General features: G+C 45.9%; 1 protein-coding gene across 1 annotated transcript in view; it reads left to right on the top strand.

Moving 5' to 3' along the window:
* DOCK2 (dedicator of cytokinesis 2) overlaps positions 1–6,044 on the top strand; it is a 462,975-nt gene that overhangs the window by 216,435 nt on the left and 240,496 nt on the right. The gene's annotated exons all lie outside the window — the stretch shown is intronic.

Raw genomic sequence — 6,044 nt, forward strand, 5'->3', positions numbered from 1 at the left:
GGAGCCTGGCAAGCTAAAGTCCATTGGGTTGCAAGGAGTCAGACACAACTGAACGTCTGAGCACACACCCACCCCCTTCTGTGCTATAGCATTCTCCCTACTTTGACACAAGTGTTAGGAGGCAGATTACAAGTTATTTTATGGCCCTGACTTAAAATATTTGCCACAGCTGGGTTGTGAACATAGCCACCCCTCAACCTTGAGATGAAACCAGCCACCAGATGTCTGCCACAAAGTCCTGAATCCCAGACAGGGAGGAAAAATATCACGGAGGCACCTTGCCTGGGAATGTTGTGAGGGACAGGAGCTGCTCACAGAGAAGTGCTGTTGAACCACAGCAAGTGAAGCAGGCTTCCCTGCGGGTCCCCTTCTGTGTCGTCTTTACCAGGGCACTGGCCTCCTCCGTGACTTCAGGGAAGTCAGCTCCATTTTCCTAGACCCACGCTGCATCCACACAGTGATGAATTTATGTAGCCGTCATGTACTTGTGATAATTTTTTAACGTAAGGAAATTCTAAAATTTAAATTTATTGAGAGGATTATAGGAATATAAAAAGCAGCAGTAAGAAAGCCATCGTGGGCCATGAATGGTAAAGCAGGGGTGGAATGTGACCCCTCACCAGAGCCTCGGGACCGCCTAGAGGCCAGACCCAGGGACCTTGTTCTGAAGCTAAAGTAGCATTGGTATCTCCTGCTTAAAGGACACATGATTTGTATATTTCTGCAGTTTTACTTTTTCTAAAATGATTTTGCTTTCCTTTTATAATCAGGGAAAAAAACACCCTCAAACACTATTTCTTTAAAAATAGGAATTAATGAGATAGTCAAACTTACTGAAACATTTTCATGTATATAATTTCACTTTTTCTTCTAACCAGCCTGTGAATCCAGAAAGGCAGATGGTTTTATTTTGAAGACAGAGGTGGGGGGATGGAGGTGAAGGAACTTGTTCAAAATTGTGCAGAAAATCAGGGGCTAAAGTCAGGACTCCTGGTCTTGTTCTGGTCTGTCTTTTCAGCCTGGACTGTTTCTCTTTTTAATGTTTCCTTTTTTTTTTTTTTTTTTTTTCTCTAAATTCATTCAACAAACGTGAAACATTTACAGCTTTTCAGGCAATGTGTTAAACACTTGGAGGGTCTCAGGGATGCAGATGACAATTCCTGTCCCCTGGGACTTTGCTCCCTGGTGAGATGAGTGTAAGGGATTTACAAAAGAAATGTCCAGATGATATACGCAGCAGTCTGTCAAAGCACTACAAGTACTCAGAGGACAGAGTGACTAATCCCACGGCAGGGGCGGGGAATGATCAGAAAAAGTTGCAGAGAGGAGTTGACATTTAAATTGCGACTTGCTGTCTGGCATAGAAGTTAAGAACCCAAGCTCTCAAGTTTGACAGACCTTGAAGGAACTCCAGCTTTCAGCATCACATAGTTCTGGACTTGAACAAATTACTTCTTCACCTTATTCACTCCAAGCCTTGATTATTCTTCTGGGAAACAGGAGTAATCATTGACCTACCTGACGGTAATTTTTTGGAGAAGATATAAGATAATGAAAGCAAACATTTTATAATAGTGCCTTGTAACTTCAAGAAACCAGAGCCTTTATTACCGTGATTAGTAGTGATATGGCTACTATTCATTCATTCTCCCAAATGGAAGTTACTTCCGATGGTAAACAGGTAAAGTGGAACCGTGTCTCAGGTGGAGGGAACAGCATGAGCTAAGCCACTGACACGTCGTATTCTCTGATGTGCTTTAGCCGGTATCAAGGAGGCGAGTGGGCTTCCCCGGTGGGGCTAGTGGTACAGAAGCCACCTGCGAAGGCAGGAGACGTAAGAGGCGCAGCTTCCATCCCTGGGTTGGGAAGACCCCCTGGAGGAGGGCATGGCAACCCACTCCAGTGTTCTTGCCTGGAGAGTCCGCATGAACAGAGGAGCCTGGCGAGCTGCAGTCCACAGGGTCAGAAAGAGCCGGACACAACTGAAGCGACTTAACGCGAGGAGATGAGTAAAGTGGAGTGGGAGGAAGTTAGGCTGAACATACTAGGTTGGAGTCAGATTGGGGGGAACCTTGTTCCTGTGGGAGGAGTTTTATGCTCTGGATGGTGGTGGGGTGCAGATAGAAAAGCTGGGAATGGCATGGCCAGATACACGTCTTAGAGGGAGTCCCAGGCAGTTGGGAGGAGACTAGATCCAAAGGAGCTGGAAAACTTTAAGGAAAGTAAACTTTGAAGACCAGTGTGTTGGCTTATATGGAAGAGACAAGGGTTCAATAATGTTGAAGTCTTTAGTTTCTTTTTCTTTTTTAATTTTTTTTTTGATGTGGGCCATTCTTAAATTCTTTTATCAAATTTATTACAATATCATTTTATGGCCACAAGGCATATAGAATCTTAGCTCCCTGACCAGGGATCAAACCCACACCCTCTGCATCAGAAGGTGAAGTCTTAGCCAGTGGACCACCAGGGAAGTTCAATTAAGCAAGGACGTCTTGGACTTAAGACGTCCTTTACAAGGAAAGAAAAGCAATTCCTACTCTCATGATGTTACATAAAGTGGGGCAAGCAAGCAAAAACTAGAACTAACTGTAATTCAAGACAGATAATCATCACAAAAGAATAAAAAGGACAGCATTCAGAAGGTCAAAAGGAAGGGGGGGGGGCATGACCGTCCCTCAGGTAGTAAATCAGAAAAGGACATGGGCTTATTGTTGGAATCCCTACCCACCCCGCACTGGACCAGACCATGAGAAGCTCTCTCGGGCCAGGGCTGCATCTGTAGTTTTCTTGCCTGGCACAGAGAAGGGAATCTATAACTGTTTATTGGAAAAAAGTGTTTATGAACTGAGGCTCATGTGAGAAGTTTCCTTGGAGCTGAGGACTGTGTAGTAGTGGCAAAGAAGGAAGGATCAGTTCCAAGAAACCCAGTCAGGTCAGTGAACTGAGTTTGCAAATGCTGATGCTTTGCATAGCTTTGATATTGCTCTCTTTGATCCCTAATTACAGAAAGCATATTGTTTTTACCTTGAAACAAATAAGCAAACAAAAAACAAGGACAACAATTGACTTTGCTCGTCCATCACCTATATGGGAGCTCGGCATGTGGGATTAGGTTCAGTGGGGCTCGCTGTGCTGGGAGTGTGGGGGAAGAGCTATGTGAACCCCTCCTGATTTCCGTGGTTTCAGCAGTTAAAATGACACAGCCCGTTTGGCTCGGGAGGAGGAAGGCCCTTCTGTCAGCATGACCAGGGTATCACAGCACTGCGTGTGCCACCCGGGAAACCAGGCCCAGGCACAGATGTGAGGTCAGTGAGTTTTGGCTGAAGATTTAAGAACCGTATGTTGCGGTTTTTCCTGGAGAAAAAAATGTGGGTTTTACTGGAGTGAAATTTAATATACCATAGTTATGGATTCTGAGAGTTTGTGAAGGCCGTTCATGATAATAAAGCTTTTATTTTCTCTGGAGCAAATAATCCTTTGGTGTGATGCTTTATTGTCTTTTCATTTTAGTTGTGGTTTAAGCCAAGACAAAATGCTCTGCCCCTAATGCTCCTTTAGTTACGCTGATCCTGTCTCCTTTAAATTGCATTTTGTCTGAAATGGACTAGGTCACATGTAATAAATTCTGGCATTTTAATGGAAATATTGCAGCAAAAATAGTTAACAATCTGCTTTAATTTCAAAACTAATTTTCTCCTTCATACAGTAAGGCAGTATCTTGGTAAAAATGTGCAAAATGCACTGGGATTTAATTATGATGACAATTTGTTCTGAAACAAGGTTCAACTGGGCTGTCCATATTCAAGATAGACGTGGTGAGGGGGGATGGCAGTGGCTTGGTGCTCCTGGGTCATGAATGCCGTGAAGACTACAGTGGAATTAGAAGCCCTGGCCACGTTAGCTCCTGAAGGCCCCGTCAGTGGAAGGCTGGATGCTGCCGAGAGCACAGATAGAGGCTGTGCACGTGCGTTCAGTCATGTCTGACTCTGCAACCCAGGGACTGTAGCCCGCCAGGCTTCTTTGTCCATGCAATTTTCCAAGTAAGAATACTTGCGTGGGCTGCCAGTTCCTACTCCAGGGGGTCTTCCCATCCCAGGGATTGAACAGGTGTCTCTTGCATTTCCTGCATTGGCAGGTGAATTATTTGCCACGGGGCCACCTGGGAAGCCCAGAGCCTATACATTAACAAGAGGGAAAACTGGGAATCATTTCTTCCTGTCTCTCCATGAAATCAAATTCATTCTTTAATTTATCCCTGCAACACATATTTGAATCCCATTGTGCTGTGTGCTGGAGATATAAAGGTGAGCAAAACTAAGCAGAATTCTTACCTTAGGAAGATAATCAGACAGATAAGAGAAATACATTCATCAAAGAATGACATAATATATGTTCAAGGTCAACTGTGCCTAGGACTTTGATGGAAGGGTCCCTGGTGCCAAGTGTGTATGTAAGAGGGATATTTAGTATGATCCGGGGTGGTGGTGGTAGTGGTCTTGGAAAGCCTTACCTGGGAAACCCCAGCAGAGCTGGAAACTCGGGGAGGTGGGGGTGCTGGGGGAATTATTATAGGCTGAAGGAAAAGTGTGCATAGAGCCTTTAGGAGTGTTAGCGTGGTGGTCCTGAGGAACGAAGGGGGCTCAGTGTCACTCTGGAGCAGAGAGTGAAAGGGCCTGTGATGAGAACTTCCGCAGCAGAGCTGGGTGGGGCCTCCTGGGTCACAGCCGCAGACCTAGTCTTACTTCCCACGTTCATCAGGAAGCCAGATTGTGACAGCCAGGGCGCGGCCCGGGTCAGAGGTGAATTCAGCAGTGTCTGTGTTCGTTGCTGTGCGACAGACGGGACTAGCGTGCACAGGGAAGGCCGCATGGCATGCCTTCGTGGAGGCTGAGAGATGAAGGGGGTTTGCAGCAGTGGAGAGGCACTCTTACCTTGGGACCTGGCTTAGCCTGGCAGTGAGCAAACCAGATTCTAGGTTGTTCTTTAGAGGCTGAGGATCCTGGAAGAGAGGGAAGCAATCACATATTTGGGAAACCTCAGGAGCTGGGGTGGTAGAGGTGTGCAGTAGGAATTCAGGCTGTAAACTGGTAGAATGAAAATGGGGATGAAGTCGGGATGAAGAGGTTATGAGCGAGAAGCCAGTCAAACCCGGTTTGCACCAAAGGCAAACAGCTTTGGGTGAGGATTCATCTTCCGACTCTCTTTATTGCAAGCTATGCTTGATGGGCACAATGATCACAAAACACCAATGTTTCTTGGAACTCAAAAAGAGCAATATGTTCTTAGCATATAGCAAATTGCCTTGAGGTGCTTAAAATGAGAGCCTTTTCGAGCAAAGGCTGTACTGAGGCCTCTGCTCAGCTAAGAGAGAGACTACCCTGCGCTAAGGCTGGTGGTTCCTGCAACTGTGCTGGGCCCCGGTGTGTGGCAGACCATCACACACGGCGTCTGCCCACTGCGCTGCTCCCGGCACTGGCTTCCCTCGTGACGGCCACGCGTCCTTGGACACGCCATCTAGCCTTTCTTAGTTGCCTCATGATGCACATGGCAGAGACCCAGCTCTTGCAGTGTCCTTTACCTCCGGGGGATTTGAGTCAACGTTGCGAGAGTCCTTCATCCCCCAGAAGGCGTTGGATATGGTGCATTAGATAGGCTTGTGTATCCTTCTGACCCAGCAAAGATTTGTTACTTAACATCCATCGTCATGATTTCAGGTTTTAATGAGGCCAGGAAGAGATTATTCCTTATTAACACCACTCTTTGCCCTGAGAAAACCTTAAACTATTTCTGAAAACCCATTGCATTCCCAGAAAGACATCTTTCCTCCTCTCCTCTGCTTTATTTCAAGCAACAAAAGGATAAATACACATTTATTGAGCTCGTATAGTGTGCTTTCCATGATGCTCGAGGTTTTCTCCCACTTAATTGCCAGACACCCTTGTCAGGCAAGGGTGATGTTCTGCATTGTAAGAGAAGAAATCAGCTGCTCACTGAAGTTAACTTTCCCCAAGGTCATCCTGCAAAAAGAGTGTAGCAGAATAATA

The sequence above is a fragment of the Capra hircus genome, chromosome 20 (assembly GCF_001704415.2).
Source record: "Capra hircus breed San Clemente chromosome 20, ASM170441v1, whole genome shotgun sequence".
In the NCBI taxonomy this organism is placed as follows: Eukaryota; Metazoa; Chordata; class Mammalia; order Artiodactyla; family Bovidae; genus Capra; species Capra hircus.